Source organism: Triturus cristatus, chromosome 2_1, assembly GCF_964204655.1.
Source record: "Triturus cristatus chromosome 2_1, aTriCri1.1, whole genome shotgun sequence".
NCBI lineage: Eukaryota > Metazoa > Chordata > Amphibia > Caudata > Salamandridae > Triturus > Triturus cristatus.
The window spans coordinates 222,368,318-222,392,661 of NC_140581.1; the positions used below are offsets into that span (position 1 = coordinate 222,368,318).

The window sequence follows — 24,344 nt, forward strand, 5'->3', positions numbered from 1 at the left end:
TCCTAACTATAACTACCTACTGGCGACCGCCAGTAGGTAATATATATATATATATACAAAAAAGAAGAAGAGAATTCTTGGTGGTTCCCAAGTTTAGGTGGACGGCAGCTCGTGTACAGAGCACCCTCAACACCAGCGACACTCTAAATTTGCTCACCTCAAATGTCTGCTTTTCTATCAAAGTTTTTAAGCATAGGATTAGCACAATACTATCCACGTCGAGATAGAAATGGACAACGTCTTTTGCCATTTGTAGAGCAAAGTCTTTAAGCATAGGATTAGCACAGTGCTATCCACGCCGAGCTGTAAAATGACAAAGGACATTTATCACTCCAGGCACAGTATTACAGCTTTGGATTGGTGAAATACCATCCAAGCCAACCTGAAATGAATAAAAGCAACCCCTGCAGAACAGCAGGTCTAGCGCTGTCACATGCACAGCGCAAACGGAATGGCATGTATGTTGGCAGGGGCCAAATTAGCGGGAGAAAACTACCTTGTGGGTACACAGTACCCAAATTGGGATTTTAAGTATGTGAAGGAGTGAAAGCAGCGGCACCCATTAGGGGATTAAAATAAGAAAGACTTTAACTACCATAATGCCATTACCCGCCCAGACGTGCAATCATTTTCGCTGCTGTACCCCTCGTGAGCCATTCCCGTGACAAAGGGCGATGGGACGCCCAAAACGCGTAGGGAAAACTTGGTGAGTTGCAACTGCTGCTGCAAAGTTGTTTTCTGTGCTGCCCTGCTAATAAAGGAACTTGAGACACGCCATGTGTGGTATCTCCCAATGAGGGAACTGTCGATTGGATTATGTAGTGGCCCTCCCGAGTCACGGAGATACCCCCCTGCAGAACACAGTACTCAAATTGGGATTTTAAGAATGTGAAGGAGTGAAAGCAGCGGCACCCATTAGGGGATTAAAATAAGAAAGACTTTAACCTTTAACTACCATAATGCCATTACCGTGACAAAGGGTGATGGGACGCCCGAAACGCGTAGGGAAATCTTGGTGAATTGGAACTGCTGCCGCAAAGTTGTTTTCTGTGCTGCCCTGCTAATAAAGGAACTTGAGACACGCCATGTGTGGTATCTCCAAATGAGGGAGCTGTTGATTGGAATATATATTTATATGTATATTGAGAAACATTAGACTAATTATAGAAAACAATAAATCAAATATTGGAAATTGAAAAATCCAAACAACTCATTTACAAAAAAACAATAAACTTTAAAATAAATTTAAAAAAAAATAATGTAAAATATAAAAATAATATAAATAATGAACGTTATAAAAGCAATTTAATCAACATTATGATAATGATGATTTGAGTCTAAAAATGTTTAATATACTATTCCCACTCCAGTTGATGCAACAGTTGGGTAAGTGTTGGATATATTCTGAATCCAGCCACCACAATAATAGGGAAAGTGTTATATTTACTATTTCTACTCTAGTAAGTTCAACAGTGGGGAACGCATTGGACTTCGGAGGTGTGAAATGTACGACTCCCAGTCCAGGCCAGACAACAGTAGGGAAAATGTTTGATCTTGGAGGGGTGAAACTTACTATTCCCACTCCAGTCTAGAGAACAGTAAGGAAAGTGTTGGAGTTTAGAGGGGTAAAACTTACTGTTCCCACACGTCTGTGCAAAAGTGTGGAAAGCATTGGATTTCGGATGGGTGAACTTTACTATTCCCAACCTAAACAGTGCAACGGTAGGGTAAGTGTTGGACTTTAGAGGTGTAGGATTTGCTATTTCCACTCTAGTCTCAGCAACAGTAGGGAAAACGTAGGATTTTAGTGGGGCGCAATTTACTATTTCCACTCCAATCAGAGCAACAGTAGGGAACGTGTTGAATGGTGAAGACGTTAATTTTACTATTCCTACTACAGTCTAAGCAAAAGTAGGGACTATACTTCAGTTCAAACACATTACATATATAAGTAACCCCATGAATGTAGAAAACATATCAAGCTCTTAATTAAAAAAAACTATTAACATATATACATATTTATAAAACTAGAAACAATTGATCAATTTACATAACTATTATTCAATAAAAACATGAATTATAATTTAATAAATTATTGTAATTCAATTATTAATTAATTAAATTCCCACTCATACCCCTACAAACCTAGCAGTCCACACCTAAAATATAACTACAAAAATACCTATTCTATAACTAACAAATTTAAAAAACAATTATAATTAATTGACAATTATTTGTTTTTCTTTAACTTCCTACCCAAGACCTCTACAAACCTAGTATCCTACAGCTAAAATAAAATGAAATAAATAACTATTCCACAATATAAATATTTAAAATTCAAATTAATAATGTATTTACAAATAATAATTCATAGTTAATTAATTATTAATTAATAAACTTCCCATCCTACATCCCTAAACAAGTAGCATCCCACAATTGAAGTATAACTAAAATAAATCAGTGTTCCATATTTTACATAATTAAAAATCAATTGAATGTTCGCCCACTTACAAGCAGAGTATGACCTGGCAGACACTGAACAATTTCGCTACCTACAAATCAGACACGCACTCCGGGCTGCAATTCCGCCAGGGACACGGTTAGCGGAGTCCTCGCCGCTGGAGTATAGACTTCTCATGGAGCATTTGACTAAAAAAGCCACGTCCCTAACATATCGGAAAATAATACATAACCAGCCAGATCCGCAAATAGCCCTTAAGGCTAAGTGGGAGACAGAACTGGGAGAATTTGACGAAACAGACTGGCAGACTTCACTTTCCTCCCCCAAAGAGGTAGGGATACCATTGAAACTTAAACTGGTACAATTAAAAATTCTACACCGCACATACTATACCCGCACACTTCTATATAAACTTAAACGGGCGGACTCACCGCTTTGTCTTAGGCAGTGTGGTGAGGAAGGAAGTCTCTTCCATACCCTCTGGGCATGCCCCGTAATAGTCCAGTACTGGAAGGCGATCATGCGCACACTCTCACAGGTGACAAAAACTACGACTCTCCCGGAACCGAGGAGGTGTCTCCTTAATGTATGGGAACCTACAGATCTTAGTCGCATGGCGCAAATATGGGTGACATTGGGAATGCTGTTGGCAAAGCAAAACATAGCTCAAAGATGGGGATCCAGGCAGCCCCCTACCCTTCCCCAATGGTGTAGAGATATGGATACCACAATGGTTGTTGAAAAAACAGTATATGTACATAGAGGCTGCCCCAAAAAATTGACCCAGATATGGGGAGGGTGGAATACGTACAGAGGGAATATATGTGACCCCCCACAGGCTACCTCAGAGTCAGAAGTGAGTGACTGAGAGACTACAGTTGATCAATAGTAGACTAAAAACCGCTATGAAAGCACATGGTACAACTGAAGACCAGTTAGGGGCCCCACACCACCGTTATGTCAATGTACTGTGAGGTTGAATTCTGAATGATTGTGCACAAACCAATGGTCTGAATACTGATTTGTTCAATGCCAATGTACGTTTATTTGTGTTGAAAGCTATCAATAAAAATATTTTAAAAAAATAAAGATAAAAAAAATCAATTGAATAATTCATTACCAATTAATAATACAGTGTTCATTAATTATTTCTTAATTAACTTCCCAACCTACACGCCTACAAACCTAGCAGTCCTCAGCTAAAATATAAGTAAAATAAGTATTCTGTAAATTACATAATTGAAAATCAACTAAATAATTAACATTTATTAATTAATTGTTAATTAATGATTATGTATTTAACGGCCTACAAACCTAATGGTCCATAAATAACATACAATGAAAATAAACCAGTATTACGTAAATTAGATAATAAATATCAATCATATAATTAAATAAAATGTATTAAATAATTGTTAATTATTACCTAATTAACTTACCATCCTATCCCCCTGCAAACCGAACATGCTAGTACACTATAAATTACTAATAAAACGTAACTAAAAAATAATTTAAAAGTATAAGCTATATTTTAAAAATAATTAATAACTTTTATATAAACAATAGTTCCATTTTTTTTTTTGTGCAGAGTTTTTATATAGCGCAAACTTGACCTGAATCCGAATCGGGTATCAGAGCACTTTACATAGCACCAGTTACGTTACATGAGGACACACAGCGAGGACACACATTCATTTTTTGTTATGTGATTTGCCCAGAATCCCAGGATGTTCAGCGTCATTACCGAGACTCGAACCCAGTTCCCCAGGTCCGACGTCGAGCGCCCTAGCCGTTAGGCCAACTCCTCTCCCCATATAAAATTAATATATCAACTAAAACACGTTCAAATAATTAAAAAAATATATTTTTAACCACAATATTAGTGATAACGATATTGGAAACATTGATAAAATTTACATTATCACTTACCTCATAAAACTATATTTTCGGCAATTATATTTCTACATCACTGTATTTGTGTTTCACGATAGTTAATTTCCTATATTTATGTCTCCCAATATTTTTGTATCATATTTTGTCCAGGGGTCCGTGGGGGCCCAGGAGTGGATTGACTTCATCGTCTTCAGTGTGTCTTCGGTGGTGAGGGCTGTTCAGATGCCTTGCTGTTGTGTGCATGCGTGGAGATTCTGTCTTCGATCGCTGTTTTTTTCGTATTTCTGATGAGTTGGTGGTGGGCGTTGGTGGCAGTTCTGAAGTTGTTGTGGGCTTCTGTGGATTTGGAGTGCCTACAGTCTTTTTTGAGGCAACGGCAAGTGCGTCTGGACTCTCAGAGTACGGTGGTACACCATCTGGCTTTCTTGGCTTGTGTGTTGTTGTTCTTCTTGAGGGGGGCTATGGTGTTGGCGCTGTCGGAGATTCATCTGTGCAGAGTTCGGGCTGCGGTGTTGGGGTCGTCGTCTTCTGCAGTGGTTGGGGTCAAGTTGCAGAGTGAGGAGGTGAGCTGGTCGTCGTGATTTTGGTCCAGTTTCTTCATGGCGGAGTCCAATGTTGTGGAGGTTGTCCAGGAGGGATGCGGTGTTGGGGTCTAGTTGGTTGTCAAGGTGGAAGTTGAGGTCACCCAGCAGGGTGTAGTTGGTGGATGCGATGGCTTGTGGGGATATGATGTCCGTAATGGAGCTGGTGAAAGGTTTGCGGGGTCCAGGGGCATCGGTAGATTTGAGTTCCTCGGAGGGTGGTGGTAGGGCTGGCCTGTATCTTGAAGTATAGGTGTTCCATCAGGTCTGTAGGCTCGTTGGGGAGTGTGCTCAGGCGGAGGGTGGATTTGTGGACGATGGCGATTACTCCTCCCTGGTGGGTGGGGCGGTCCTTCCGGAAGATCTTGTATCCTTGGGGGATGGCAATGGCGATGGCGATGTCCGGTCCTGAGGTGGTGTTGGGACAGGTTTTGGTGAAGAATGCTACGTCTGGGTCGGTGTTGTAGGGGAGGTTCCAGATTTCGGTGGCGTGTTTTTGGAGTGATCGGACGTTGAGGAGGATGCATTGCAGGGTCTTCATTTTGGTTGTGTTTTTGCGGGCGAGTTGTGCTGGGTCCATGTTCCTGGCGGTGCTGCAGGTGTTCTGGCAGTGTTGACAGCTGAAGGGTCCATGGGTGTCAGCTGGCGACGCTAGCTTGCAGTTGTTGTTGCGGCCGTTGTTGTGGCCTGGGTTGAGTGCTTGGAGTACCGCTGGGTTTAGGGAAACTTTTACTCTCTGATCATGTGCAGGGCCTGACAGGTATTTTCCAGTGTTCTGCAAGCTAGGAGGCTGCTTAAAGAGCAGGATAAGCTACTTTGACCCAACAGTGCCCCCACTGCCCATTGCATCACTGACAGAATGTTAGAAACACAAATATCATGTTGACAGAATATCATGTCAAAAATACGAGGTGACAGAGGCCCAAAAGTAGCCAGGCCATGGTGTTCTGGACAATCTTAAACATCTATAGGAGATATTATGACAAGCCAAAAATAAAAGACACTGCTAGAGCCCATCCTGGTGTAACCGACTGTTTGAATAACAAGTTGCCAAACTTCACAATGAGGAAGGTAAACATTTTCCTCAACATTCTTAATAAAAGATTGTATGTGGCGACTAATCTTACTGACTTCACAAGCAATAGGTAAAGAGGGGTCAAAAGGTATAACAAGGCTTCATTCAGGATCAGATAACAAGATCAGGCACATGCATGAAGGAGTGTGGGCAACAGACAGCAGCAGAGTCTGAGAGGGGGAGGACCAGAGATAAAGAGCTCTATTTTTATCCAAATTCAGTTTGAGTGTGTTGACTGACATTCAGTCAGTCATGCATGATTGAAGCTTAGACATCTTGTCTGCTTGGTTCCCCTGAAGATATGCCAACATTTCTGTGTTATGTGCATACATAAAGAAGTTGAAGTCAATGAACTGGGAATCCTGGGGTTGGTATGCTTGTGCCAGGGTCCCCCCATGGTCCCCTTCTGCTCTGCCCCAATTCCCACATCCTGTGTAAGAGCACACTGAGTTCCCTTTCTGGGTCATTGCACTCCAGCCTGTGTAGCCTGTGGTTACCCAGCTCCCCCAGCACTGCAGTATCCAAGTACATCCCAGTCACCCATCACTGTTTGCGTACCTGTTTATTGGCGCAACCAGGTTACATATTTTGAGTCCCATTCTCACCCCCTGGCATTGATATCGTGCCCTTGTTTGTGGAAGATAGCTGGGTGCATTGCCTGCCTTGTTTGTTCTCTGTTCACCATTCTTTGCCAAGATCTTGGCAAATCTCTGCAGCCATCTTGGGTGTGGCTCTCTTTAAACTGCAGCCAGGAAACAAGCCATGCTTCACCATGAGTTTGTCGTCGAGGAAGGATCTTCCTGACAATCCTGCACTCACCTGCATCTTGAGCCTTCTGGATCTCCTCTTCTGGATGCTTCCACAATGAAATCACGCCCTCCTGCAAAAGATCAAGCCCAAGTATTAGAAAAAGGACAAACCTAAATGATGTGTCAAAACATGCATACATGCAACTTTTTCTGATAAACATTAAGAATTCATGACTTCATCGTTAAAATTGAGTATTGTGAAAAGCATGGACTTGTTGAATCATGCAGCGACTATCAAGAATCCCAGGAAAGCAACAAGAAATTCAAGACTTTGAGGTGCAACGCGCTCTACGCAAAGACTGTTGAACAAAACTTTAGAAAGGTGCTGTAACCTCTTGGAAGCTTAAAAAAAGGGGCCTGTGGCTGAAACTTGCTACCAAGTGAGGCCCTAAGGTAATAATTAATGTTGGAATATAGAGGGAATGTTTGACAGTAATCACGTGGTGTTCCATGCAATGTTGTTAAATGTGGCCAAATATATGATTCTTGTGTTGCCTCACCAGCAGCTATACGAGTAACCACAGAAGACCCCAAGAGAGAATACAAGTATTCTCCAAGATAAAGCCCAGCTGACCTTGATTATAAGAAGAGGCGAATGAGTGTGAACTCAGAGAAGCAACCTCTGATTGTAAGTACATTCATTCTTGCAATCAGACTCCAGACTACATTCATAAGGAGTCTATTCAAACTATACCAGGGAAGTAGGGAGTCTAGGTGACACTATGGAAGATTCTCATGATTATTGCTTTTCTGTGTTAAGGTTTGACAGCCGTACTCTCAGAATGAAGAAACCACACTACAAAGAAACTGGGACACCCTCCCTAGGCCTATCTTCCTTGGTGTACATTAGGAATCACAAGTGAGAAGGTATGGTTTATTGAACTGGTCCTCATCACCTCAACGGAGCCATGTCACATACCCTTCAGGTAAGGTCCGAGTCGACCCCTCTGACAGCTTGTTTTGCAATAAAGGCAGGGTGATTGATTGCTTGAGAGAAGGATATATCAGATTGGTCATGAGTGAGCCCTTAAGGCTCTAGCACAACTATGGATGCATCCTTTTCATATGATCAAAGGGAATGGGCTTAGAAAGTACATAGATTTTGTAAGACTGACACTGAAGATATCTTCTTCAATGGGGAGATGATGCAACTTGTTAAGTCTGCACTGAGGGTGAACTAAAAAGAGGAACCTCTACTCTTTTGCATTCTCATTTCATGGCTGCAAGATCAGATGAGAATATGGGTACCTAAGGGCAAACAAGTTTTCATGTGTCATTGGAAGAGTTTAGTTAAACGCAGAAGGAATCCAAATATTAGATCGAGCACTATTGGAGAAGGTAGGTAAAGAAAAGCCATGATTTGTATGGAAGTTTGTGGCAGATCATTTGAACCAGGGCTGGAACACACTGGGGACACTAGGGAGTGAGTGCATATTATGCTGGGGAAATGAGATGAAAAAACAGATGACAGAGTGATCCATCCATGGGAGAGCACTGCTATCATTGACCACAGGAGGCATTGGAGGACATGAGAAGATGAGGGCCAGACAGTGGCCAGCTAAGTAAATTGGGCTACTTGAGTGGTACTCATGAATTTCATTGGCTCAAATGGAGACTGTAATGTAAGCACATTGCATGGGAAGATTAGGCTGAAAAAGGAGCTAATAGATTGTCAGGGAATTTACAAAAGTATGTCAAAATACAAAGCAAATGAGACACAAAAATAAAAAGGATACAGCATTGAGGGGGTGGTTGAAAGGCAGGAAGGATGGTATAGGAAACATGCAAGAAGTAGCTAATAAAAAGGCAATGCCACGTCCTATTCCTGATGGACAAGCAACTTGTAAGATTTTGTAGCCTGCAGGAGTTACTGAGAAAGCGAAAATCCACTTTTCATCCTTTATTAAAATTGTGTGTTTCAGGGAGAGATTGAATGTTGAGTAAGAGACCCTTCTGGTTGGCTTCAAAGAATTCGCATAAAGGGTTTCACATGGATTTAATTTCATACTAAGGAGAAAAGAGCCATGTGGCAATCTAAAGGGCATATTTGTTGATGTAGCAAATGTTGTTTAACCAAGCACCAGTGGCCTATCTAAATAAGAGAACACTGTGTTGGCATGCAATACATGCATCCTGTCATACTCAGTCCAATAATCTCACTTGTTGGGCCAGAATTAATCGATACACTAGAAAAATAATGACTGTCACCTGTTCCGAGAGATAAGAAAAACAGCAGATGGTGAATGTCAGACAATGTTGGCTAGTGACATGCATCACAATAAGGTAATAATGTAGATCATTAAATTGTAAAAGGGCTTAATTTGGTTTAAAAAAAAGGTCACTTGAAAAATCTGAAGCATACTGTTAGACCTGGCATGCACAGCATTGTTTCCCCTCACTTTCTGCCTTCTGACCTCCTGTTTTTGACTGTTGTGCTGACTTTGTTTTTGTTGACTTTAGGAATCTGGGTACTTTACCAATGCTAATGCTGACCAGTGCTAACGTGCATGTGTTCTTTACTCAAAACATGGAAACATTGGCTTATCCACAAGTGCACTACACGTGCCCAGAAGCTGTAAATTAAATGCTCCTAGTGGGTCTGCAGCCCTGATTGTGCCACCCACTTAGGTAGTATTTTAAACATGTCTCAGGCCTGCCACTGCAGAACCTGTGTTCAGTTTTAAACTGCCATGTCGAGCTGGCAAGTTAACCTACTTGACAGACCCAAATATTCCTTTTTATCACACTTATGTCCCTCCTAAGGTAGGCCCTTTACAGCCCATGGGCATGGTCCAGTGTATTTAAAAAGTAGGACGTGTACTTTTAAGTTTTACATGTCCTAGTAGTGAAGCATTCGTAAAACAATTCACTGCTGCAAGGCCTCTCTCTCCCATGGGATAAATTGGGATTACCTTATTACATTTTATAAGTGTAATTCCCAATTAGGACGAGATGGGACACCCACATTTGGTGTCTCTGGACTCACCATTTAAAAACACAACTAATGGTGAAGTTGGTTTTTACATGGCACTTCTGAAAATGACACTTTTAGAAAGTTGGCATTTTATTATCTAAACCATTTGGTGCCTTCTGCCTGTCTCTGGAATACACAGCTGGAGTGGGTAACAGCTGGCTCCATGCGTTCACTCAGCCACAACAATGGAAGGGTAGATGTGACTGAGTAGCCATCTGCATGTTGATGGGTCATCTTGCACAGGATGGGAGGGAGGAGCTGACACTTTAAACCTGAAAGGGTGTATCCCGTCCCCACACAAAGTATTGCATTCCCTCCCAGAGTGAGTCAGGGCAAAAAAGGCAGGGCCTTGTGCACTCCAAAGCATCTCTTTGAAGTCTCCCAACTTCAAAGGCCCAACTTGTTATGAGTACTGGAGCTCTGACACCGCCACAACACTTCTGGAACTGAGGACATTCTACCAGGAAGAAGAACTGCTGTGCTGCCAAGACGGACTGCCACTTTGCTGAACTGTTTTGTTGTTTCGGCCTTCTGCTTCTTGCCTGGGAGTGAAAACACCGCAAAAGGACTCCACACCAGTTTAGAAATATAGAAGATAAAGTCTCAGGGATATCAAAGACTTCACTTTCATCTTCAACTCAGCACCTGGACTTTATTTGCTGTAAATCTTGCTCTGCCAAGTGTTGCCAATCCATTCCACGGCCCCTGAAAGTGAGTTTAAAGTTCAGAATCTCCCAGAACCTGTGCATCGACTGCTGCAAGATCGGGATTGATGCATCATCGCTGTTGCAGGGACGAGACCGAATCATCTCACTTGGAACCGTTGCATCGCATCCAGAAGCACCGCTTTGGAACCAGCGCATCACCCCAACTATGTAGAGAAGATCGACATATCGCCCCTCCAGCGTGGATTAACCCGGCACATCACATTTAGATCCACCACACTTGGAACTGGCACTTCCCTCAACAGAACTGATGCATTGCTGCAGTTGCGTGGAGAAATACGGCGCAACACCCCAACTGTGATGGGATCATTGACGCATCTTGTGCTGCAACAAGGATTAAGGTACTTTTGCTGAGTGGACCCTACGTGCGTCCTGTAGCCAGCCTGTGCTCCACCGTGGCTGGTCTGTACTCTTGACTTTGTTCCAGTACAGTGCAACCAATTAACTGTTTGAGCGCTATTTGCTGCTAAGCGCTATTTTTGAATTTAATCTATAATCTATAATAATTCATGTCTCAACTTCTACTGATTGGATTTTTGTCATTTTGGTACTATTTTATTAATAACATTATTTTCTATATTTCTAAATGGGCGTGGAGTCCTTTTGTGGTGTTTTCACTGTGTTACTGTGTGTTGTTTGCTCAAATACTTTATACATTTCCTCTTAAGCAAAGCCTGACTGCTCTGTGCCAAGATACCAGAGGGTGAACACAGGTTAATTTAGAGTGTGTTACTGATTGACTTACCCTGACTAGGATTGTGGTTAACATATAGCAATGAGTTAAAGGGAGCAAGACAAAAAAAACAGTGATGTGGAATAATAACTAGAAAGATATTTGATATCAATTATCAATTATTTATAAAAATAATTAAAAGAAGAAACGAGAAATGTAAATGTGCAGACAGAATACAAAAGATAAAACATAAGAGACTTGATATCAAGTGTGCCAGTAATAAATATCATGAGGAAGACTAGTGAATGAACTATGAATTGAAACCTTGAATTTAGGTCACTTTGTTAACAATCTCAAGTATCAGGGATTTCATTGTGAGAAAACACCGTAAAAACATTTGTTATAGCCCTCTTTCAGAAACATGGGCAAAATTATGAGGGATCAATGGTTTCCATAGACAAAAGCAAGACTTTTAATGTATGGGTTATGCCTATGAATGCTGGAGGTTTGTAGGGGTAACGTGTACAATATGGAACAAGTTTGTCATTCAGAAGGAAATCAAGTTAATATGACAAAAAAACATATTTATGATATAATGTCTTAAATAACAAGTCTTTTTTCCATATAATTCGGTATCGTTGTTTGTTGGTCACCAAAGATTGCTTGATGGAAGAATGAGGAGAGGTATCCTATATTTTCGTAAATAAGCACAGATCATGCCATGCAGAGGAGCTGTGCCACCACAAAGAATTTAATCAAGTGTTGATATTGAAAAGACGGGAGGAACAGGCTATACTGTGTAGTACTGCAGCTAATGGTTACAGATATCAGACAATGAAGAATTAGATGGAAAAGTGGAGTAGACCAATGCATGTAGGGGACTGAAACAAGGAGCTGAAACAGCCAATGGGAGATTAGCATTTGTGGTGGAGATTTGTGTTGGGGGCTTCTAGAGTGCACTGATTATCAGGTTGTCCCTGAAGGTGATGAGATCTTGGTAGAGGTGCAAATTGAAAAGGGAGAAAGTCTCAGTTTTGTTTAACCTAGCAATCAAAGGATTGAGCTATGAAGTATAGTGTTTCCAAACTGTAACAGTGGTTTCCCTTATATTGAGCCACTAGTGACGATTAATTTCTTTCAATGAGCAGCCAAGGTGGACATTTTGATGTCTGTCAAATGAGTGTGTTTATGGACGCTCCTAGTCCTGTGAAACAATGTAACCATCTGGGATTTGGGTACAATCCTAGATTGTACTTAGCAGTTGTAGCTTGCTTTTGTCGAATTAGACAGTGTTAACCTTTAATACAAAGGCCTGATTATGAGGACTGCCCTCCATAGGACCGTTGTACTCGCGGGTGGTGCTGCGGCGGTCTGACAACGGCAGGTCCAACTACCACCTCACTGACGGTCCGCCGGCACTATTTTGAGTGTGTCGGTTGGACCACCACAGGACTGCTGTCTCTGCTAATATCCAGGACCCCGCAGCGTGCCGGTCTGAGGTAGGAATATGCTGGTCACAGCAGCACCACTAAGCATATTCTGGGTTGCCACAACACCTCCCTTTCCATAGCCGTGGGCCCGCCATGAAAAGTGTAGTGCTGAAGCAGCTAAGGGGGCCCTGCCATCTCTAGGCCCAGGGGATGCATGCAGTGGGCACATGTAGTGCCCCCCTGGATTTGCACCCCCAGTTCCTGCACAGTGTGGCATGTATGACACACCGTGCAAGAAGGTGCAGCTGGTGCTTTGACAACAGCGGTCTGTATGTTAGGCTCTTCTATGAGCCTGCAAGACTGCTGTTGTCAGACCGCCGCAGCACCACCCGCCGCACCAGGGTTTAACTCCCAATCTGCCGGCAGCAGCATCATGGCTTTGCCGGTCCTACTACGGACGTCACTTTGCATCGTCCGTGTAGGACTGCCAAAGTCGTAATCAGGACCTTAGGCTTCAGTTCTTCAGGCTTTACCTTACAGTAAATCATGAATGGGTAAGCTTCACCTCTGGGGCCTTTCAAGTTAATTACATTCTTGGGCACATCCCAATTGTCTGTCCTGAGCTGATAGGAATCATGTGCGTCATACCAAATCCATCATTTGACCCTGTTGACAGGCCTGAGCAGTTATTCTGGGCCTGTTCTGAGCAGTTTTTACACCTCATTTAGGTCAAGCACTGTCTGGGCAGTTGCTAGCAGGCTAATGCAAAATAACCTTCAAGAGTTCCAGGCAGAGAAAAGGTCATTTTCTAAAAGTCAATTTTCCTAAAAATGTACTGAAAATCTAAATTCACAAAGAAATATGACTTTTAATAAATACGAAAAATAGACTTTGAATGAAAATTGTAGCCATTTCCTGTCAAACATTACAGAGTAAAGTTTATACTTTGTACTTTGACATTTTCTGGAATCCCACTACAGCCCTGCCAGTGAGAATAGCTTTTGGGGTATATTACCTGGAGGAACATTCCAACTTTTTTTTACACATGTTCCACCTTTAAATGTGAGGCACCCTACTGTGTAAGGAACGAGGTGCACCTAGGGGTGACTCATGAATATTTAAAAGTATGGTTTCCTGCCTGTCAAAAAGGATTATTATGACAGGTCTGACAGCAAGGTTTGAGGCTGCTACAGTAAGGCTCCACAAGGTAGACTTGAAGCAATTTTTACAGGCCAACCCTGTGGATGGCACAATAGATGCAGTCATTTAATTTCCAATCCCTGGGTGGATTGTTTACACTACATAGTAGGGATCCATAGGTAGTTAAATATGTTAATCACCAATACTCAAGTTTAAACATGTAAAGGGGGAGCACAGGTATTTTACTCCTGCTTAGCACGGGTAACTTGCACAGAGTTCTAATGCCAGAAAAAATAGGTTCTAGAAAATGGTGAAAAATCTGGGGTGGCCATTCAAAAGTGACGTATCTCTTACAATTTTATATACATTTTATGCTGGCAAGGTCAGTGTTGCTGCTATGTACAAAACATCAGAGCACTAAGAAGCCCATAGGTAGCTTTTCTTTCTTTTTAGGGTAGGTCAATCCAATTAATTTTCAATTGCCTATAAAAAGTGCATGCACTGGTTGGGATGGGGACAAGATGAAATTGCCACTTAATATTCAGGCTAAGGTTGTTTTAGGTTTTTAATATTTTAAGTCAAAAACTTCAAGCCTGCAAATTATTTGCCTCTATTCTTTTTGATTAGTAATTGAGTCATCAAAATAATTACATTTTATTTAGAGAAGAGTTTCTTTTTAGAAAGCAAAACGAAAAAGGAATCAATAATTGTCCAATTAATTCAATTATCTTACGGTGTACCCATCTCTTATCAAATCTCTCCTGCAATCCATTCCATTTATAATACAATTCTTGAAATGTATGAGACTGTTTTAAATTCATGAGCCATTTGCCCATTGTCATGCTTTCTAAATTTCTCCTTTTTTGCACTATTAAGGATTTAGCTACACATGATGATAACTAAATGGTCTTACAAACTTTGTCCATTATTATTGCTGCCTGTCCAACATTGCCACACAACGGTCTGGTTCTGAATTATTCGCTAATCACTCCTCCAGCCAATTAAATATTGAATCCCAGAAGCATCTGATTTTACTACAATCACAATCACAAAAGATGTTTCCAGTTTCCCCTTTCAAGGTGACATCTTCTGCATTCTTGGACACTGTGTGAAAAAAGATGTATTTATTTTGGGCTGAGATATAAAATATAATTTGATAAAAAGAGAACTATTTAAGTGGTTGAAGCCAGAGCTGAGTTGAAAATGTATTTCCTTTTTAATACTTTTCCATTCCTCCTCCCTGAATTGAATGCCCTGATCCAGATCCCAAGCTGATGTTTAACTTTGCATGATTTCTGAGTTCCCAGTCCAAATATGTCCTACACACTTTTGCAATATAGCTTTTGTTAGGTAAGTGGCAGAAGGCCTCTTTAAAATGTTCCGACCCTTTATATTATACCTCCTCAAGAAATAACTTGCAAATGTTTTTTTTTAAAACTACCATGAAACTGAAGATCAAACTTTTGTGGGATTACTTTAAATTATATAATCACAAGCTTGCCTAATATCTTACAGGACTCTTTGCACCCAATGTAGCCTTCGTCATGCAAGGAGTTCTGGATTATTCTAAAGTAGAACACATACTTTCTGGTTGTCTATTTTGTGCTTATCTAAAGTGACTATCCATGACACAGATTCCTGACAGCATGAAAATTAACAGTGTTATCACTTCTCACGTTAAAACACTTACATGCATGGTCTTGCAATCCATACTTGCCTTCAGAGGGACTGTTTTAAATTGTTAATTAGCTTCTGGGACAATAGCTCTCTACAAAGCCTGAGACAAAGCTGTCTAATAATATAACTCCCTATTGGGCAAAGCCCATCCTTCCTTCTCCAGTAGTTGGCTAGCTACTGTAGGTCAGTCAGAAGCCCATATGGATGATGTACCCATCTGCTTATTGTCTTAAAGAAAAATATATCCAAAAAGAGGAAGGGATTGAAATTAATATAAGCGTTGGGGTAATTTACAACTTTAACTGCAATTATATTTAAATATATGTATTTCACAAATGAAAAAGTTTATTGACAGTTATTCAGTTGTTTCTTTAGGTTGGAAAGTAGCTTGCCTAGCCTGCATACCATCCACCAGTTTTGAAACATATATTCTGAGACATCTAATCACTCGAGTAGTTAACATATTACTGAATTACTGAGGTAGATTTAGTGGGTTACAGTTCAGCAGCAGTACTTCTGACTTTGTTGTATTGATCTTGTATCTGATATTGGTGAGAAAGCATTGATAATGTCAAATACCAGTCTAGGATTATTCTCTCATCTGCATAAAATCTAATCTTGGCAAGTCCAGGAATTTTTGTGCTACTCTAATCAATTCACTGCAACTAATAAAATGATATAATGGTTCAAAGAAGGGCAAATAACAAGAGGGATAATGGGTATCCAAGAAGGATAGTACCTTGCCATTAAGTTGACGTTCTGCTTTAGACCCATTATATAATGGACCAAACCAGCAAGTGAACTGCGGGGGAAGTGTATTGGTTACAAGATCTTATCCAGAAGTCCCAAGTTCACCAGGCCCAGTGCCTTTACTGTATCCAGAAACCAAATTGCCAATGGTGAGGCAAAGCCCCTCGCCAAATCAGTTATCTGAATGTATTGCCAGAGGAGACAGGTTTTAAGTTTAATGTAATAAGACAAGGAAATAATCTGATCAATCTACTGCAAATATAGCTTCGGAACATGTTGGTAATGGAATGAATGCAGGTCAGGTGATCCATTGTAAATCACTAGTTGACCACGATTTTTCTGTTTTTTACCATACCAGAGATACTCACAAAATAAAGGAATTTCCCAAGTATACCTTTAGGTATATTTTAAAACCCTTCTCTTCTTATCCATAAAAAGCAGGACCAAGTGCCGTGTCCTGAAAACAGATTTATAAGAACTCCCTGGGCATTGTTCCTGCCCTGGTGTGAGAGGTCGTCAAATTATGAAGCATGCCTTGATAAGTTGAGTGTGGGACGACCTCTCAAAAATATATTGATGACCCACTTGCTGTAAAAAAAAACAAAATAATACTAAGTCTGTAGTGACTTAGGATCCCTCCAGTGTCCCTTGTTGTTCTATTCTATTTTTGAGGGATACACTTGAGGTTGAACCTCCTTTACTCTCCTCTCTGTGATTCACATGGTCTAGAATATTGCCTGTTGAATATATTAGCAATTAGCGACGTTGAATTCCAGGGTAGTAGTTCACAAATCAATGTGGACGCTGCCTGTGGGGATAGGAAGTTGCCCCAGTGCATGTTGAAGTCACCTGGCAATTCATAGCATTTTCCAGTAGTTTGTGAGGACTTGCAATTTTCAAATTGCAGATTGATGTTAGCTCATGAGGAATTGCATTCTAATAACAAGCTTTGGAGATATGTTGCTTTGTATTTAAAAGCAGAATGGGTTGGGGCTAGGATTTACTTAAACTGAACATAAATTCATCTATCAAGGTGGGGAAAACCTGCCCGTCCTTTAGTGCCATGCCTGGGGCATTCTAGAAAAAACAGGTTCATTTATTGAGCAATATATATATATATATATAAAATGAAATTAAGATATGCGTAATCTACTTTATGTTCTGAGTTGATGTCAGATAGATCACGGTTTCAGGCATTTGCATATCTGCAGTTGTAGATGATTTCCTTAAACTCTGGGTCTACCTTACTTGGTTTCATGGAAAATGGTTTTCCTTTGTTTACATAAATTCATGTTGCTTCATTGTGTAGCTGATGTGAAATTAATGTGGGCTTAATGTTCACTAGGTGCTGGGGAAATCCCATGGGGGGGCGGGATGTGTGTGTGTGAGTACTGGATTAGTCCTTGTAGAGTTAGTAAACCCTGACAGAACCAGACAAACACCATCTCTGTGAGGACTGGTAAGCTATGAGAACTGGTCTGCGTAGGCACTTTCAATCAAGTGTATATAAATTAAAAGAGCAATAATATATTCTTCGGTCTATCATAAAACCTATCTCAGTATCAAAGCTCTAGTGGAATTAGAATAGTAAGTGTGTGCTTGTGTATATGTTTGTCTGTATGTGTGTGTGAATATGTTTCTCAAAACTCAAAATTCAGAGCCAGGGAATAAATGCCAAAAAAGGTTTTCAACTTGACAGCAGCTGTCACTAAAGAGTTCAAAATGTATTGGGTGCTGACAGTGGCATTGGTGCGATGAGATACTATCTGCAAAACATGTCATAATAATCATGAAAGGATAAGTGCCACAGGTTACAGCAAATTATTACTTGTGAACCTATTCTGTACTGTTGTCTTGGTGGAAGTTAACCGTGAGTATATCCATGGCATTAAATTTAAAACACTTTTGAAGCCAATAGATGAATAGGTTCACATTGCTCTGCCAGTCCAACTTTCAAACTGTATTTTATTAAGGTGGCATATGGGGATCAGTATGGGTCACATCTCTCTAGCAGTCAACTACGTAGATTATTTGGTGCAGGTGGCAGAATGGTGAGTCATTATGTGGCTCTGTTGAGTTAGGCCTTTGACCATGGGTTATGTAATGTTTTTGTGGAGCTCAAAATATGTTGTTTTTAAAAAATGCAGGGGAATAGGAGGATTCCTGGAAAGTTAGTTGCATCCCATTGGCTGTTGTTGGTACATACTGTCTTGAAGAATAAACACCTGAATCTCCATAACATTGAGTGGTGTAGTCTTTTACGTGTTGATAGGTGTGCAGGCTTCATGACACACCCGCGATCTGTAGGAAAGTAGGATCTGCTTTCATGGGTATCCCCCACTTTTTGCCTGGTGTCAGTGTGTTTTGACTGCAGTTTGCTGGGATCCTGCTAATCAGGATCCTAGCATCTGTGCTCTCTCTCCCAAAATGGCTTTGGTAAGTACTTTTGTACCTCCACAATTGACTACTGGTGTACCCTTCTAAGCCCCCAGCACATGGTATTGAGCTACCCAGGACTTAGGTACACCAGGGGTATCCCATGGGCAGCAGCATGTATTGTACCACCCCTGGGAGCCCACTTCAGTCCCTGCACTCAAAACGTATAGTAAACCCTATGAAAGGCCCTTCATTCCTGAGGCAGAGTGCTTGATTATAAATGTGAGGGTGCCCCTGCATGAACAGGACACCCCTATGAACCCCTGGAGTCAATTCGCCAGGCTTTGTAAGCATGGTCAGCTATTTTAAGGAATATAGTGGACATCAGTCATTATGAGATGTCTGACTATATAATGGCTGCGCCAAACCTGACCATGTTTTATATCAAGCATGTTGGAATCTTACCCTAACACGGACTCTGGTGTTGGAGGTATGATTCCATGTAGTGGGAAGTCCCTTAGAGGAGCACCCTGTCCTCCTGGTACCAGCCTTTAAGGGTCTGCCAGCAAGCTAGTGCTGCTGCCGACCAAAGACATGAGTCTGCCCTCCTGCTGCTGAGCTGAGCTCAAGCAGGGGAAGGTATAACAATAGGTTTCCTGTCCCAGGGAGGTGTGACCACCTTCCAGACAGAACTTAGGGGGTCTATTGCGATGGCGGGCAGACAAAGTCCGCCCGCCACCGCAACGGCTAAAGGGACCACCCGCCATAGGTGCGGCGGTCCCGCTGTTGGCATTAGGATGCGCCCGCCACACTGGCAGGCGCATTCCGTATTTTTTACATTGCGGCGGGCGGTGCTGCAAGCAGCACCCGCCGCAAGGTAAAAAAATGCATGTTGTGCATTTGAATGCACAATGTGGCAGGCACCGCGCGGTGCCTGCCACCTTGTGCGTGCAAATGCTGGGGGGTTCCATTGGTACCCACCATGTGCACCCCCCAACAGCCTGGGGGCCCGCAACGGGCCCCCAAATGCAGGATCCACATGCCTTTCCGGAAAGGCTGATCTCCGCAGTCATCTTAATATGGACCGCCACCATATTCAACACTTTTTCCGCCCGGTCGACGAGTCGACCGGTGGATAACCGGGGGACGGTCTTTTCGTCCGCCGGGGTCCCCCTCACCATCGTAATGTGGCAGGGGGGAAATGGGAGGTGGGCGATGAATGTTGGCGGGTGGATCACCATCGTCATGTGGGCGGTGGTGACCTGCCCACCAGCATAATCGGCCCCTTAGTGTATTGGGCTGGGGTGGGAGCCCTTTGCAGCGCCTCCAGACTGCATTGAAGGGCACATTTGGTGCCCTCCTTGCATACTCCGGTTTGAGGCAGTTCAGGAACCCTTGTTTCTTGCTCTGGCACAAAGGGCAGGGGAGTATCCTTGCCTCTGTCCAGTCCCTCCTTTGGGAGTGACCCCCAAGTCATTCCAACTCTTTTCCTTGCATTTTTAAGGGCTCCCTGTGGGCGGGTCCTCAAACTCATTGTGGAACAAGACTCACCTCTGAAACCAAGACACTCTTCGCCCATCTGGACACTTGGACTTTGTGGAACATCGACTGGAACTGAGACTGCATCAAAGAAGACTCCTGCTGCTCCTGGTCTCGCTGTTCTTCAAGTCTTCTGCCTCATCTGTATCTGTGCTTTGCTCTGGCTCTCCAGAAGACCTGTTGTCATCAAAAACAACCGAAGAAATAAATCTTCTGTTGAGTGAAGGAGTCACCCCCCTGCGTCTGCAAGCACCACAACAAAGCTAACCAGTTTGCTGCTCCTGTTGTCCTATGGACTTCTTCAGGCCCAGCAACACAGGTGGTAGTTCTGCAGCTCCCTAGAGGCCTGACCTGTCTTCTCTGCAATTTGGAGTACAGTATCCCTCTTCAGAGCTGCTGGGACCAAACCCCTGTGCACCGCATTGACTTGTTATTGCCAAGGCTTATTGGCGGTGTACTCCAGAGATCTTCAGTCAACAAGAAGCTCCACCTCCAGCACCTCTTCCCTCGAAGATTAGGGTTCTCACTGCAGTCTTTGCACCATGGGCCTCCATCTTGGGTGAGCTGCCTGAGGTCCTCTTGCAACTCCTGTGACTGGGGCATGTGGGTTCTCTTGAGGGTCTTTGCTTTGGTGGGCTCCCCTGCTTGCTTGGTGCCTGCTCTGACTATCCTGCACTTTATGAGTCCTTAGGACCTCGCAGGTCCCAACAATTGCATCTTTTCACTTTCCAATTCATTTGCGGCTTCTAAGGCTTGTTGGTGCTTCCACCGGACACCGACCACCTAGATACCAACATCCGATGTGGGACAGCTTGTGAATGGCTCTTGGTCTTCCTCAGTGTTGCCTGGTCCCCACAGCTGCAACAGCAAGGTCATCATCACCTCTCCTAGGCTCCCTGCCAAGGGTGGGCATTATGTTTCCGTGCCTCCTGGTCACCTCTGAGTGGCATGGACTCTGTCGCCTCTGCTTGCATGTTCTCTTCTTCAAGAATCCCCCCTTGGATTCCCCCAGACATCTTCACAACTTCTCAAGAGGCCTTTTCTCCAAAGTCTTCAATTGTCGCCTACGGCAGGTTCCGATGTCACTTCACCCCTATGCACCCAGCTTCCCTGGTGTAGGTAACCTTGTTTCTGGGGCATCCATGGGTGGGATGCTCCCCAACCTTCCGTCCTCTAAAGGGTTTCTTCTGGGTCCTCTGGAAAGGGTTCTTTTCTTTAAAATTACAACCACGATTCCTCCATAGACTGGGTGGAAACATTGCTGTAGGGTTGTGTGCCCTAGTACTGAGTTGTAGGGGCATGTACCCCAGCACTGTGTTGAAGGGTTGTGTACCCTAGTACCGTGTTGTAGGGTCATGTACCCTAGTGCTGCATTGTAGGGTTGTGTACCCTAGTGCTGTGTTGTAGGGTCATGTACCCTAGTGCTGCACTCTAGGGTTGTGTACCCTAGAGCTGCGTTGTAGGGTCATGTACCATAGTACTCTGCTGGAGAGTTGTGTACCCTAGCCCCATGTTGTAGGGTTGTGTACCTTAGTACTGTGTTGTAGGGTCATGTACCCTAATGATGTATTGAAGGGCAGTGTACCCTAGTGTGGCGTTGTAGGGTTTTGTACCCTAGTGCTGGGTTGTAGGGTCGTGTACCCTAGTGATTTCTTGTAGGGTTATGCACTACCCTAGTGCTGTGGGGTTGTGTACTCTAGTACTGTAATGAAGGGTTGTGTGCCCTGGGTGGTGTGTACGTGGTACCCTCTGTTGTGTGCAGAAGGGGGGAGTGAGGGTGTTTCACAACATTGTACTACATTGATGTAACTGTAATCTTGTAGGACTGGCTCGCTATTCTTCTAGTCCTGCATTCTTCTATGTTGTTGTACCATCAATGATTGTTTTTGCACAGGAAGGTGTACCATCCGGCACAACAACAATCATTCCCACAACGCAGACACCCTTTCATCATGGTGCAAGGGTGCCTGCATTGGCGCATGGCAGCCAATGCAGGTACCAACACAGGGAAAAGCACAGGGATGCATCAAATTGTTGTAAATATGACGCATACCTGTGCTTTTAAAATGACGCAGCTCAGTGCAGCAAATTGGCTGTAAATGAGGCCCTCTGTATTCAAAGTCCAGATGAGAGACTAGTACTACTACTGTAGGCATGTACAACGTTTTATTTATTTTTACTTTAATACATCCATGAAGCCACGTCTTAGATCGCATTCTATGGTGCAGGAACTTGCAAAACCTCTGTGTTTCTCTGCTGTGCCACCACTCCACTGCAGTTGGCTTTTGGCGCAAAGCAGCCTCCTCTGTCTGGGCCTCTCCATCTCCTTCTCGCTGGACCTACTGTCATAGTTATGTTTTGGTTATTTTCAAGACTGAATAAGAGAGGGTGTGGAACAGAGGACAAGGGTTAGAGACTTCCCACAGTTGGTGGCACCTGCAGATAAGGCACAGTCACCAAACGTTCTGGGGACTTTCTGTCAGGAATAGGTCGTGAGAACTCATGTGACAGGAGCTTTATATCAATCGTATTTGGCAGCCATAATGTCAGGAAATGTTTGATGGACCACCTGGTGGATGATCACCATAGCCTTGAAAAGTATCCTCTGGTGCACTGAGAGCCTGTGCAGCTGCTATTGAAAAGGAGAGACATGTTGGAATTTAGGAACTCTGCAGAACAGACAGGAAGCCGCATTTTGAGTCACTTCTAGTTGGGACAAAGAATTTTGAGGGTTAGATTACAGAATGGTGTTCCCGTAATCCATATAGGACTGGATGAGAGCATTAACCACCAGATGAAGTGAATACTATCAAGAAAAGGTAGTTTGTTCCAAATTGATTTTCAATGGAAAATGAGACACTTGAAAGTTTGGTAATGTAAGCACAAACAGTTACATTAGAATTGACGCAAATATCTAAATTGTAAACATTTGTATAGAGAGGGGGCAAGGACTATCACCGATAGCCATGACTTTGAGGTTGTGGATACGGCACCAGGTGGTACCACCAACAGTCTGGACTTTGATGGTTTTAGCTATATAACACTTTTAGACATCCGTCAGTGAACAGGAGGCAAAGTGCGAGCAAGGGACGGAGTGGTAAGAGACAAGCCAGTAAGCGCAAAGATCAATTTGCTGTCATTTGCGCAGATGTAAAATGTAGACCCAACTGATGGTAAAAGTCAAGGCAAGGGATGCATGTAAAATGAAATTAAATGCAATTTATTTTTATAAAGTTCTCAATTGCCCGGGGTCGTCTTAACGCTGCTATTGCGTGAAGGTTTAACAGAAAGGTTCGGAGTTGTTAACGGAACAGCCAGTTATAAAGCTTCTGCCGCCCCAAGAGGACTGTCTGAACTTTGGAACAATTATATTCTTGGATGTGCAGGAGCGCAGCGCCCTGGAAGGAATGTACCAAGTAAACTTGCGTGTCAAGTAGTCTGGGCCGGAATATTGGGAAGCTTTAAAAGCAATGCAGAGGGCCTTTAACGCAATTTGCCTCTTCATAGTCAACCAGCGCAGCTTAACTGAGGCCTGAGAGGCCAACTGGTGCCCTGGAATCTCCAGCACCAGGCCGGCTGCTGCATTCTGCAAAAATCGAAGCTTATTGGGAAGTATTTGCTGCATATTCAAATAAAGAGCATTGCAGTAGTCCATTTTAGATAGGACAAGGGCTGTGACCACTGTCTTCTATGGATCAAGGGGAATAAAAGGAAGCACTTTCCTAGTGCCCTTCAAGGTATTAAAAGATGACTAGGGCACAGCATTTATTTGGCTTTCAAAAAACAATTTATTGTCGAAAAGAATCCATAGTTTCCTGAACTTCCTAAACAGGATCAGCAAAGTGTCCAGTTCTTGTGGCCACCAGCAGGGGGACCAAAAGGAGATATCATTGCCGAAAAGTAGGACCTTATGCTATTTTTTAATTTAATTTAAGACAGTTGTTGCTCAGCCAGTTCCTTATTTGCAGCATATAGCTATGGAATTTGGTGTCTGTATCGTCCCTATTACTGGAAACTGAAATGATGATTTGGGTGTCATCAGAATACGATATTACAGAGAACCTAAATGTTTTATTGAGCCTGGCCAGGAGGGTGACATATAAATTAAAAAGGGTAGGACTCAGGGATTACCCCAAAAGGAGGGAGAAAGAGTTGGAAACAAATTCGTTCATGGTAAATTGTTGCCTCTCAGACAGAAGGGATTTCACGAGTGCGTGAGCCTCTCCCCTTATTTCGATGTT

General features: G+C 42.7%; 1 long non-coding RNA gene across 2 annotated transcripts in view; it reads right to left on the reverse strand.

Moving 5' to 3' along the window:
- LOC146863993 (uncharacterized) overlaps window positions 1–24,344 on the reverse strand; it is a 461,517-nt gene that overhangs the window by 306,677 nt on the left and 130,496 nt on the right. For both annotated transcript variants that reach the window (XR_014969884.1, XR_014969876.1), the window contains exon 2: window positions 6,830–6,890. This is a non-coding gene — a long non-coding RNA (uncharacterized LOC146863993). The remainder of the gene's footprint in view (window positions 1–6,829; window positions 6,891–24,344) is intronic.